The sequence below is a fragment of the Marmota flaviventris genome, chromosome 17 (genome assembly GCF_047511675.1).
Source record: "Marmota flaviventris isolate mMarFla1 chromosome 17, mMarFla1.hap1, whole genome shotgun sequence".
Lineage (NCBI taxonomy): Eukaryota > Metazoa > Chordata > Mammalia > Rodentia > Sciuridae > Marmota > Marmota flaviventris.
The window spans coordinates 42488675-42502884 of NC_092514.1; the positions used below are offsets into that span (position 1 = coordinate 42488675).

The 14210-nt window shown below is 37.8% G+C and overlaps 1 protein-coding gene across 9 annotated transcripts in view; it reads left to right on the top strand.

Annotated features, from left to right (window-relative positions):
• Bcas3 (BCAS3 microtubule associated cell migration factor) overlaps positions 1-14210 on the top strand; it is a 575514-nt gene that overhangs the window by 415685 nt on the left and 145619 nt on the right. Inside the window, exon 24 of one of the 9 annotated variants that reach the window (XR_011705010.1) lies at positions 895-1078. The exons of the other annotated variants lie outside the window; for them this stretch is intronic. The gene's annotated coding sequence lies outside the window, so the exon portion shown is untranslated. The remainder of the gene's footprint in view (positions 1-894; positions 1079-14210) is intronic. 9 annotated transcript variants of the gene reach the window in all.

Below are 14210 nucleotides of genomic sequence, written 5' to 3' on the forward strand. Positions count from 1 at the left end.
TGCTCTATATTCAAATGGGAATTGCTGCGTTTCTATAAATAGAACGAAGGTCATGTGAACGAGTTCAGAAAAATCTAGATATCACATTTTACGGGACCTTTACATTTAGTTCACTATTTTTTGAAAATAATATTCCATGTTTGGATTTGTCTTTTTTTCCCACATTCATATTAGACTGAGCATTATGTGAAAAATTGAATTTGGGAAACATTGAGTGGAATCTTTTTAAACTAAAATACCCATGTTAAAAATAACAAAATTTGTTGTTGCTTCATCACTGTAACTTTCTTAAAAACAGGATTTATAGCCCTTTCATTAAATATTTCTAGAATATAATTGCCTTTGAAAACACAGTGCCAGGTTGTTTTGTTTTTTCTTTCTTCTTTAATTCTAATTTCCATTATGTGGCTTAGTCTCTACATTGACTGAGGATGAAAAAAAGAAGTCTTGAAATTTATTAAATATTTAGGAAAATGCAAGTGTGAGGAATAGTAGTGAGGCTCAGCTGTAGAGCACTTACCTTGTGTGTGTGAAGCCCTGGGTTCTGTCCTAGCACCCAAAAGAAAATAAGGAGTGATGGGGGGGAAAAATTAGGAATGCCGTTTCCACCAGAAATCAAAGGATCACATGTTGTCCATTCTGAGAAGTGACAAATACTATTAAATATACAATGGACTACATTTTGTTCATCTTCACAGGCCTCAGCTGAAAGTGAAGTAGAATCGCAGGGGTCTCAAAAAAAAAAAAAGAAGGCAACTTTCTTTGGAACTTTCTTTGTATGGGAAATGCAAAGAGAAGTATTGTTTTTCTCTTTTCTACCTGTCAGGGGGAAAAATGTTGGAATTGAAAGAAAAAAAGCAGGTATCATTTCTTTCCTCCTTTTCTGTCTTCTAGAGCCAGAACAGACAGACTATATCCTAATTGGATACAGCCAGAGACCAGTTTCCTGATAAAATGTGTTTTAGGAAGGAAAACTTGTTTTATTTCAACAAATCCAGCTGGACTTCCTGGTGGGCCTCCCACATTGTCAACATCAATAGCATTTATTTGTTGACCAACAGAAGACCACCAGAATGAGGTATTTCCATTTCTGCATACTTCTAATTCTACGAGAAAGGCTGTTGAGAGAGCTCATATGAAAGAAATGGCAAACAAACACCATAGGTGATCCTATGTGGCACTCAGGAACTCTTGCAGACTTCCAGAGCTCAAGACAGTCTCCTCAGCCATAATGTCATTGACCTTGACATACTCAGAACAAATTGGTCTTTGTGATTGCTACCACATGCCATAGTGTTCCTAACCCTGCTGATGGTCTAGAGTGAAGCGTGCAGGAGAAAGGGCTGCTCATCAGAGAATATGCTTCTTTTATGTTCTTAGACCTCTGCTCAGCATGCTTTTCCCACTCTGCTCAGTGTTAAAATGGCTCATTTAGAGTTCCCTTAGCCACACAGCAGCTATGGAGTATACCTAGTTTTACCCAATACTGACGTGGTGAATAGTCTATGTGTTCTTGGACTATGAAGTGTCTCAGGAGCACAGGAGCACAGGAGCAAACATAACCAAAAAACAAAACAAACAAAAAACAAAGCAGCTTTTCTGCTCAGTTACAATGATATTTATTTCTCCAAACCTCTTTTAGCAGTCTATATCAATCAGACCGTTAGAATTCTAGTTTTCTTTTGCTTCCATAGGTTTTCACATTTACCTGGGAGTTTAACCAATAAAAATTTGAATAGATCCCTCTTTCTAGCACCCTATACTTGTAGGTACTTACTAAATGTTTGTTGAACGAATAAATGAGTGAATCTTTCACAGTCTAAGATACATGGGATAAGTCATAATTTTGACCAACACCTAACTAAACATAATAAAATCACTGTGTTGAAAACAGGACCTTAAGGTAATTTTTAGCCTAAAATGGATGCATTATCTCTGGCGATGTTGTATGCTGTGATACACAAACTGGAGTACAACTAGCTGCGTAAGCAGCTGACGTGCAGGGGGCATCCAGGGCCACTCTCCATTCATCACGTCCATGGCGTCCTCCATCTTCTGAAGCAGAGCTGTCTAGATGCCTCATTAATGAAGGAATAACTTTCTGAACGATTTATAAAAAGTTAGGGCATATTTGGGGACTGGGGTTGTGGCTCAGTGGTAGAGCACTTGCTTAGCATGTGTGAGGCACCGGGTTCGATCCTCAGCACCACATAAAAATAAGTAAATAAAATATTGTGTCCATCTACAACTAAAAAAAAAAATTAAAGTTAGGCTATATTTTATCTTGATATATATATGTGTGTGTGTATATATATATATATATATATATATATACACACACACACACACACATACATACATGTATATGTACACACACACACTATATTCATGGTAGTTCCTTTGTAGCACTATGAATAAATTAAACTATATTTTTTAAAAAAAATTTTTTTTTAGTTGTAGATGGACCCAATATCTTTATTTATTTTTAAGTGATGCTGCGCCAGTGATTCACACGTGCAAGGCAGGCGCTGTACCACTGAGCTACAGCCCCAGCCCCAAAAACTATATTTTTATATTGGAAAATTGTGAGGAAGGGATTCCCCAGGTGAATGTACCAAGTTTTACTTGAATTCTATAAAGATGATTGTTTTTTAACTTGAGGAATTCTATATAGATCCAAAATAATTCTGTTTCAAAATAACAGAGGTATTAAGGAAATAAGTGGCATGTAAGGTACAAAGGAATTATCTTTTTATGTGAAGATACTGTTTAATATTTGTTCTGACTACCTTTTTGTTTTCTGCACATGAACACTTGCAGCATATCAGGGTTAGCAGAAATGTTCCTTAAACTTTTTTTTTTTTTTTTTTTTTTAAAAACCCAGGGACCTCATGTATGCTAGGTAAGTGTGCTGCCACTGAGCTATTCCTCTAGCCTGGGTTCCTTAAACTTTTATCAGCAATGTTCATAAACAACAGAAATACCCGTTTTCCTTCTGTCCTCATACTACCATATCAGCTCTTCTCACTACCATATCAGCTCTTCTCCAGCCCGTGGTCTCTCACCAGGATAAGTTGTGGACATCATTTCTCTGTCAGTACATATGGTACTTACCAGTCTCCCTGACTCTTCTTACTGTCTTCACATCAGTAATAATGGTTAGCATTTAGAGATACAGTCATGTATTCATTCATTTAATCTGACCCATAACTTTAGGATCTAGGTACTGACAGACAAGGAAACTAAACTAAGGAAGAATTATAGACATGTACAAGGTTAGCAAGTCAATGGAGGCCAGGCCGCTGTGGCTTCTTCTCCTGCTCACTGACCTTGTTCCTAGAGTGGTCATGCGGAGGTACAGACTCCCTGTGGCTGTTGTTTACAGTTCTTTTTGCTTCTACAAACAAAGCAGCAGTGAACATCCTTGTGCATATTTCCTGTGCACTGGTTAGCATCTTAAAAGCATGGATATAACTGTTCACTTACCCCATTCCAGGCAATCCCTATATCACTTTAGAACCCAGAGGAGACAAAAATCTGCCATCTCTCATGGCTTAGGGAAATTAAGCAGTCAGAGTCCATTTTTCAAAGTTTTCTTAAAGCTAAGAGACTTAAAACTAAGAAATAATATATTTTTGTGACTTAGTGAGAAGGAATCATTTTTAGTAACATGACTAAAAACATGAGTTTTGTAAAATCCTTAGTAAGAGGGCAAAAAATACTATTAGTCTTACTTTTATAGAAGAACCTAGAGAAAATAAAAGTAACTTAGGAAGTAAGCACTGGATTTGATCCTTAGCACCACATAAAAATAGATGAATAAAAATAAATAAATAAAACTTAGGAAGTAAGATTGATTATCTTTTTAAATTATCTTTTATTTATACAGTAATGATAATAGAACTATTTTTTAAATCCTTTTTGAAAATTATATCCAGACATATACATTAAAAAGACTGGAAGACTTAGGATTCAAAAACAGGTCCAAAGAAATGCCTCTCTCTGAATCTTAGGTAAAAATAAACTACTTTCACCTATGATTCTACTTCTTACCTATTATATCCTAACAAATGACTCATTTATTCTTTTATAAATTGGTCCATAAAGATTTATTCACTTTATTTTTTAAATCTCAGTTTAGGATGAGAAAGTTTCATGAACTTTCCAGAAGCTGGTGACCTCCTGTTCTACTTCCCTGTGTCTGGCATTTCAATTATTGTGTTGCCAACTTAATACATATTTGACTTTTCACTAGACGTCATTTTCTTTAAAGCTGGACTCTTCTTCCAGGGACAAGATAATTTTCTTATTATTATTCTGCTAAACCTTGCTGCTGCCCCAACTTAGCCTGACTTTGAATCTATAGTTTCGTTTTCTAACAGTACTAATGATTAGTATTAAAACACCAAATAAAAAAATTATCATAGCAATTTCTTTAAAGGACTAAGGGTTTTCCTTCTTTCCGGACATTTCTTATTCTCTGCTTAACTCAAACTTAAATCTCATTAGCCCAGCTCTATTTAAGGGTGTTCTAAAAGAAAGAAGGGGGAACAAAGTGAACATACATCCTAAGTGACAACACCAGAAAATCTCTGTTACCCATCTGTCAGGTCCACGCTTGTGTTGGAGCTCAGGTCTCCATGTTGTTGATCTCCCTGGGAGCGCAGGGGACACATTTTGTTCCCAAACAGAATTATAAGAAGAAGAAGAAAAAAAGTCTGCTTAGCTGTCTTTTTCTGTTTAAAATATAGCTGTCCCTGGAGCAGAGACACACAGCTCACCCGTCCTCTGCAGACTTGTGGTGTACATCTATGATACAAGTAGTGTGTAGTGGTTTTGTTGCTAAGAGAAAAGTGCTAAAAAAGAAAAAGGAAAACCTGTATCTCTTATGTAGCTCAGATCCTTTGGGCATTTAATGTACAGTTTCAACAAAGGACACTCCAAATAATACCTCTGGTTCAAAATTGCTTAAATGTTGAAACATATGGTCTCATGTTCCATTCGTTAGGAAACAACCAGCTGTTCTCAGCCTGCCAAATCCAAGTAAACCTCCTCCGTGTGGAAGAGTGAATCTAAAGTGGTTCTGTAAAAACATAAAAGCTGTTTTTGCTGAAGAAGAACAAGGGAAAAAACAGGCCACCCTGAAATAACAACTAGTAAAGAAAAAAAAAATCCTTCCTGATACCATGTTTCCCCGGCTTGCTTAGGGTACTATAGAATATAAATGCCTCTAGAACTGTTTCAGTTTTTAAAGAATTATAGGCATCCTTGTTCTCTTCTGTTAGTGAAAATCGTGTGCTTGTCCCCGTTATAGTAGTTATTTTCATAAAATGCAATTATCTGAATAATTAATTTATTTAGACTACTCTACTATGTCCTCCATTCACAGAGGCCAAAATGTCAAAGATCAAGTAGATTGGGAAAATAGGAAAATTCTCATTATAAAGGCAAGGGGTGGAGGGAAAGGATGAAATATTTGGAATTTCAGTGCAGTGGTTTCTATTTATCCGAAATGTCAAGGGCAGTGTAAAATGTATTTTTAAAATGTGTTTCTGTATGGTTTGTGCCCATTCTTGGCGTGGCTCTGGCTCTACAGAGCCCATTGTTCTTTGAGGAGTATGAGGGGGTGTCTTTGTCCAAAGTGACAAAAAGAAGACTTGGAAGACTGGGCTTCCTTTGTTCCTGTGCGGTGCTGTAAAATTTGGTTTGAAATTAGGACCTCAGGGAAGGACCTTCAATAGAGAGCTTTCATTTCCTGCCAGCATTTTAATCACTCTGGGGTTTAAAGTGGATGGCCGGCCAGCATAATGGCCCTATGTTTAATAGAACAGCTTGTATCTTGAAGGCCAGTTAAGGGATCTGTCATCCGCCCAATATTCATCTTTTCTGTTTCCTGTCCATTTACGAAGATCACCCACCCTTTTAGGTGGCTTCCCTAGACCATTTTGCAGGAGAGCTGCTGCCACTGCTTCTTAAAGAGGCTGAACAGAAACCCAATTGAATGTGGTCCAGCCTTCAGCCCATACAGGACAGATGTGGAAAGTGCTTTAATTAGACATGAAATTCATCAGGGCTGAGGAGTTGATTCCTTTAGCTACAGAGAGAAAGTGTCAGATTTTACAAAGTGAAGAATATATGGATGGTTAAAAGGTATCTCTCTCTCATCAGAATCCCCTGCACCTGCTGACCTACTACGTGCTCATACTCACATTGTCACTGTGGTAAAAGTTAATGCCATTCTATCATGCAGAAGAGTAATGACCTCCTGGGAAGTAAAGGAACCCAGTGGATTTGATCCTGCAAATGAGACATTTGCAGTTCTTCTGAAACAATGGTTGGTCAACTCTGAAGGCTCCTTTTGGAATCATTTAGAAATTTACCTTTCTAGTTAACTGAATTAGATCAAAATTCCTAAAGGAGTAAATATTGGGGTCACTGTTCAAAAGTTAAAAAATAGAGTCAACTTAATGAAGTCAAGTTTCTGAATTTCTTCCCCAATTCATGCCTATTGGCCAAGAATAATCATGCATATAACTAAAAAGATCAAATTTAAAAAATTATTTTTTAAAAAGATAATATCAGTAAATACCTTGGACTCATTAACTTCTAGTCTGGGGCCCATCACTGAAGTTGCTCGTGACCAGATGCTAAGCACAGGTTCTGAGTAACAATGAAGAGTGGACTGTTTGGCTGAGGTAATTTTAGGGTAGCTACTAAATAGGATTGCAGAATGTTTCCTTAACTTGGAGTGATAACAGGTATGAATGAGGGCAACGAGGGAAGGATCCTTGCAGGTAGTAAAATGCTCTCTAGGCCATCTCCCATCCGGGCACACTGGGGGGAACCAAGAACCCATTATTCCCAGGCAGTTTCTTCTGTGCAGGTAGGTATGGGTTCTGATGAGGAAATGGAGGAGTGTGTAACCCCACTTACCCCATACCTGTACAACCCCTGCAGCTGAGCCAGAGCCTTGGCTGCCAGGAGCCTCCAGCCTTCCAGGAGCCGGGTCCCAGCTCTGGGTAGAGGAAAGAAAAGAAAGCTCTTATAGAGGCCTTCTCTCCTACTTAGAAGAAATGGAATGACATTCATGTTCTCTCAAGAAAGTGCAAGAGCTAGTTCCATTCACTTCCCCCTCTATAATCAGCAATCATTGTCTGGCTAGCTCAAATAATAATCCAATTGGTCAACAAGGGGCTGTGCCTCCTTGCCGATTATATTCGTGATTCAGAAGACTTTCCCAATATGGGTTTAAACATGGAGAGACTTTCATGCTTCAGAGAGCCACTCTCCCACGGCTCCTTTTTGACCTCTTCCATCAAGTTTGTGGCTGCAGGTTTCTCTAGCTGCCCAATTTGAGTCCTTTTGTGTTGGCCTTCTTGAACGAGTAGCTGTTTGAAAGCTGATTTAAAGTGAGTGTTGCTCCATCTAAGAGCTGTTGGCTGAAAAGAGCACTATGCACAACAGCAGAGGGGGCTGAAAAAGCCAGGCCGGCTCTCCTGAGGGTGGTTTTGCATATGCGTGTTGGCCTAGTAGAATTATGCAGCATTCAACTGAGGATCTGATCTTTGCATCCAGGTCATTTTTTCATTTAAAAAAAAAAATGCCTCTGACATTTCAGCCAGGGACCCATCATTGTACTCACACCAGCAAGTTCCCACACACAAAATGTTATGCTTAAATAACTACTGAACAGATCATCTGAAGATCCAGAGTAGGTTTCCTGGGTAAAAAATGTTCAGGCAAAGATTTGAAGAGAAAGCTGCCCACCAGAGCAGGGCCTTAGCATAAAGTTAATATCGTCAGAGACCTGACTATAATCCATTTCATTCACTGCTACAGTTTGCTGTGTGGGTGTTTCCACAATGTGGGAAACTCATTTCATTGAAGAGTTGAATATTTTATAAGGATGTGAAGAGTTGCAAATAATCTTTTCTGTAAGGCTGTGAGGAGGAACAAAGCAGCTAATGTTAGAAAGAACTGGTACACTATTGTTTTCTGTCACTTGTACAACTCAATAGGAATATTCTAGACTTGACAGATTTATATCCTCAACTTGTTGCTCCTTAAGGATTATACATATGCTTACCTGTGAAAAGATCCTTTCTATTGGAAGGGGATCCTGTTTTGAAACTCAAATAGTTTTAAAAATAGGATGATATATTAATAAACTCTAAATTATTTGTCTCTAGGAAAAAATGTATATCTTCTAAGAGCTATCTAAATTCTGTTGTATTAGCAGAAGAAAAGACTCAGAATAGACTTTTTATGTATATGTCTAAATATATGAGTAATATTATAAAATATAAAATATATACAAGTATAAAATATAAATATGTATGGAGTCTAGTCAGTAGTTGTTATTTCTGCTTTAAAGCCATGAGATTATACAAGCCTTAACAATAAGCAAGACATTTGTTAGACAAAGTGATGCTAGTTTCCAGTTCCATTTCTCAGTATCTCTTTTAAACTATGGTAGAACATGAATTGGTCTTTGTGGATAATGCATGCTTAGGCAATACCATTTGGTTAGCTTTTTTCTGTGGACAACCTTCAGAAAATTGGCCTGTATCTCTACACCCTTCAAGTTCTTTCTTATGTAATCCTCTCCTGGCAGTTAATATCTGTTTTATTATATCATATACAAGTGCTTTTATGTTTTTGAATTGAATCCCCATTCAGTAGCTAACTTCTTTGTGGAAGAACCTATGTCATACTTTTTCTGTATTCCTCAGAACCTGGTGCACTAGCCACGAGTTAGTTTCCTTTGCTTAAATTGTTATCCATATGGCAAAAGTAGGAATGATGAGAAGCTATATTTAGTTCATGGGAGATTTAAAGCAAGATAGTGCCATAACCATCCTCTCAAGTTCCTAAAAGAACCTTTTCCCTCTCCTCTTGTTGTAGCAACTTCCTGACCTTCCCTGCCTCCCCAAGACAGAGTCTTACTATGTTGCCTTCCAAAAATCACAATTAAACTATGCTGTCTGACCTTTTGTAATTGTCTCGGGGTTATAGAGAAAGCAGTGCAAAGGGAAAACTAGTGAGGAGTTGCCTGAAGTGAAGGGCAAGAAGAATGGAGGACACTGGTGATTGCTGGACTCCACAGTGAGCTAGACAACCTACCCACCTTTCCAGGACTCCTTGCATGGCTGCTTTCAAAGCTCATTCCAGCTGTAGGAATGTCAATGGAATTGCTCTATAAACTGGGCAACTCAATAAGTATTTGTTTATTTTATATGAAGTGAGATAATCTTCAAATACACTATTCCATTAAGATATGGAATTAAATGTTCATTTATATTAATATAAGTTTTTCTTAATTGGAATTCACAGGTCAGTGGTCTCTCTGCAAAATCCTGAAAGATAACTGATCAAAAAATTATACTCTGCCTAAGAACATACTGTAGAGGCAGTAAGCAAGATGTAGCAATAATAAGCTTGTTATTGGTTTCATCTCAGAAAAAAATTTCACTTGCATGTACTTAATGTACAGAGTATCTTCAAGAGAAAGAAGAACAGCAGAATATATAACCAGGATTATTTCACATATTGTCTATTATAGTTTTCCTAATCTCCTTGGCTTGATCTAATTCTTTTCAGTTAAGGTAGCTAGTATCCTAGGCATGGATGTCTAGGATGCTATCACCTATGTTTAATGTTTTAACTATTTTGAGAGAGAGACAATCACTTTTGAAATCCACTGGTTAAAGAAAATATTTCAGGAGTCACGCATATCATTGGGCAAAATAAAATAACTTGGTCAGTTGTTTCTCCTTGCTCTGGATGAGTAATCTGGAAATCTGAGTTTTTACTTCTGTCGCTATCTGACTCTCTGTCTTTTGACAGTCTACTTTTCTGTCTTCTTGTTGTTGTAGTAGTTATTTGTTTTTTATTCTAAGAGATGAGGTCTTGCTATGTTGCTCAGGCTGCCCTCCAACTCCTAGGCTAGCGCTATCCTCCTACACTAGCCTCCAAGTATCTGGAACTACAGGCACACACTGCCATGCCCAGCTTCCTCTCTGTTCTTTAGATTCATATTTTGTAGAGCATTTGAACTAGATTATTTCTGATCTTGCCTTCTAGATCTATAGGATTTCTACTGAGAAATACAGGTAACATTTAAATATAAATCTCCAAACACCTACATGCAAACACCTCCATAGATGGGAGCTGCATTTGTTAGGTTGCTGACTCTAAAATACCAAGGAACCTGTTTTTACGTTTTTAGATTACTTGAGCTCAAATTACAAGAAACATGGAAAACAAATCTTCCCCAATTTCTATCTCTTTTCATATTTACCTCCCTAATTTACTAACATGATATCCAGGCTTCATTAAATGTGAAGACTTTGTCTTGGTGTAGTCATTCTTAACCTTGTGCTGCATTATAACTCCTGAGAGATGTTTAAAAATTCCCCACGCCCAGTGTACACTCAGAGCAGTTGAAGTTGGAACCTTATTCGATATTTTTCAATTTCCCAGGTGATTCCAGTGTGTGTTCAGATTTGAAAACCTTTGTCTTAGTGGAATGTCTTTGCTTTCCAGAGTGTACTATATAAGTCCATTTTTCTAAAATATTGAAATACATATTTAGGTTGGTTCCTAGAATAAATAGGTCTCTGCTATTGTAGGATGCTTTGCTGAATATTTTATTGGCTGTATATTTTATTCCATGCCAATTTCTCTGATAGCCATTTTGGATTAGGCAGCACAGAGTGAATTTTCTATTCCCATTTCCTATGATTAACTCAAAGCCAGCAGAGAGATTCTTGAGTATATCATGAGACATCCATAAGTTGGGCCTGGCCTAGACACTAGTGTGGATTTAGGGTGATGTTGGTTTGAGTTTATTCATAACAAAAGAAACTACTATTAGGATTTATATCACTGTTTAGTCATATTTTCCTTAACTCAAGTGTACAGTTATTGAAAAGGGAAGCTTTTATTTTCAGCAATTGTTGGCTATACCCCAAATAGAAATTTAAAGTGAAAAAACTTAACAGCTGAAAAAGGGGATACCCAATTAAAACATATGTAATTATAGTCTGTATCATCATATCTATAAACTGGGCAACTCAATAAGTATTTGTTTATTTTATATGAAGTAAGATAATCTTCAAATACACTATTCCATTAAGATATAGAGTTAAAATGTTCATTTATATTAATATAAGTTTTTCTTATTGATTGCCTGATTTTCAAGTCATCGATCTGCAAAGTTTTTCTGCCATGTACAGTTTAAAGTTAACACTAGTTTTAACAATGTCTTCCAGTTTTATGATAGTGAAAAGTCTAGATTCCTGAAAAGAATAGATTGTTTTTCTGCCTGAATGACTTCCAGTCCTTACAATGGTTTGGAAGCATTTGGTAAGAATATCGTGGCCCAAAATTCATTGTGGTTTTAGTTTGGCTTGCCCCAGTAAAGTAAATTATAGGAAACCTTACTTGAAAAAGATAAACAGGAACTAAGAGCAAAAATGCTCCCCCCACTCCCCTTTCTTGGAGCTATCTGAGGCCAACCTGGGAAACTTAAAGTATCAAAATAGGAAAATTTTTAAAGGAGCTAGAGATATAGCTCAATGGTGGAACACTTGCTGAGCATTGTAAGGCCCTGGGTTCAAGCTCAGTACTACACACACACACACAAAAACAACAACAACAACAACAAAAAATGGTAATGAGCAAATAAATATAAAATATTCCCAGAACCCCAAATTCCACTTTTTTAAATATCTTTATTTTATTTTTATGTGGTGCTGAGAATTGAACCCAGTGGCTCATGCATACTAGGTGAGCGCACTACCACTTGAGCCACATCCCCAGCCCCTCCACTTTTTTTTTAATCCCACTGGGTTTTACAGACCTACTGTCATTAGGACGATTCTTCCGACTTATTGATTTGCTTGAGAAATACTTTTCTTGATCATATGGCATCCCATATAGCTTTGTCTCTATTCCTCTAAGTCCTCTCCCCCTTCCCTCCTCAAAGTACTTAAAAAGAAAAAAAGAAAGAGGGAAAAAAAAAAAACCTCAGTGCCAGACACAAAATAAACTATACAAGATAAGTGTCAGATTCTCTAAATTGCCTTTGTGGCTGACTTTATTGCTCTTCTGGAAGACCTTTCTACTTTTCCATGAGTACTGCTATAACTGGTCATTGATAATTTAGGTGGACTGGTTACCACAAGAATCCTTGGGATTATCTGGTCTTTTCCAAGTAACTCTTCATTTAATCTTGTTCTATTTACAGTTCGCTTGTGGTATCACAATCTGGATCCATTCAGAACTAGGTGAACTGGGATGGTTAAAGGATTGTTGAAGTTGGGTCTTAAGAGGGCTGGAGTTGTGACTCAGTGGTAGAGCACTTGCCTAGCATGGGTGAGGCACTGGGTTTATTCTTAGCACCACATATAAATAATAAATAAAGAAAAGGTCCATCAACAATTTAAAAAAAATCACATAGAACACCTCATTACTTGTTCCTTGAGTTGCTGGCTATACTTTTTTTAGTCTTAAACTCACTCCCTGTTGCCCCATCAGTAGGCTGCTCTGAGCCTGTTATCACACTAATTAATAGCTTCCAGAAGATTAGGTAATGCCCTAGCCAAAAACTTCAGATTTGGGGGGATTGTTGGAATTACCTTAAATTCTTTTGTCCAAATAGAAAAAGCCTAACTCCCAGTCTGTCTGCCCTCTAGAGTCTATTAAAAGAACCAGAGAAAAGGACTTTTCTTCTTGTCCTTTTCCTTGTCATTGTCCTCCTCCTCTTCCTCCTCCTCCTCCTCCTCCTCCTTCTTCTCTCCCTCCCCCTTCCCCTCCCCCATCCCTTCCCCCTTCCCCTCTTTCTTTTTTGCTGTGCTGGGGATTAAACCCAGGGCCTTATGCATGCTGTTGCTCTACTACTGAGCTACATCCCCAGTCAAAGAGAAAAGGACTCTGAGACCTGCATGCTCTTGGTGTCGGTATTTGGTATATTTCATGGAAATAAGTTTCTAACTGACTGTGATTTTGTATGTAAAGCTACAGTGAGTAATTACAACTTCATTATGATTATTTTGGTAATGATTCTCTTCCTCTCACTAAGGAGAGTCAGAGCTGGGTCTGCACAGTTGAGCACTGGGGTAAAATAGCCCAGTATTTGTTAGGCAAACTAGATCTAGCTGATAGACTGAACATCTTCATCCCAGCCTATCATTTAGTTTTTGTGATAAAATGCCACTTAGTTATTTCCTGTATTGTCATATAACTTTTCAGGTCTCTGTTTACTGTGAGGGCAGGATAAGTTCCAATTTGTCTAGGTACCACTTTTTTTGTTGTGCCAGTTGATGCTCATTTTACCACCAAAAGTGTGCCAATTTGGATGGCAGTCACCTGATTTATCACCCAATGTTACACATACGGAACCAAAAGGAAGAGCTACTATTGTAAATAGAATGATACCAGAACCTGTGCTTCTTAAAATGTTAGAATTACCTTGTATATTCTGGGTTTTCTTTCTTTTGTTTGTTTGTTTGGTTTTGTTTTTTGTACTCGAGATTGAGTCCAGGGATGCTTTACCCCTGAGCTATAACCCCAGCCTTTTTTATTTTATTTTGAGACAAGGTCTCACTAAGTTGCTGAGTCTGGCCTTGAACTTGTGATCCTCCTGCCTCAGCCTCCTGAGTAGCTGAGATTACTGGGGTGCACTGCTGTACACAGCTATCCTATTATTTCCAACATAAATGTAGTGAATCCAAAAATTCTCTAAGACACCTTCCTTGTTTTCTGTTTGCTGACAAGGGAAGACTCTCTAGAATTAAAATTCTGAGCTCTGTAACTAAAATTTTTATAGGAAATCTGAAGCAGAGCAATAAAGTGCAAAATCAAGCGGGTTCTATAGCCTTCTCAGTAAGATTTGATTCTTCTCTTGGGAAATAAAGATGAGTAGATGATGCTTGAGCAGGTTGTCTTCTGACATGCCATTTCTGGGGAAAAAAAATCCTACTCAGAAATACCATGTCTCAAGTGGTGCCCAGCAGTGCCCTAGAAAGGAACATTCCAGTAATTCCTCTGGGTGTGTGTGTGGGGGGAAGTGCTGGGGATCAAACCCAGGGCCTTACACATGCCGGGCAAGCATGTGCACTGAGTCACATCCTCATCCCCCCAGTAATTCCTCTCTAGGCACATTTCCTAGGGAGTTTGGGGGAGTCATGCAGTGGGCAGGTTCAGGA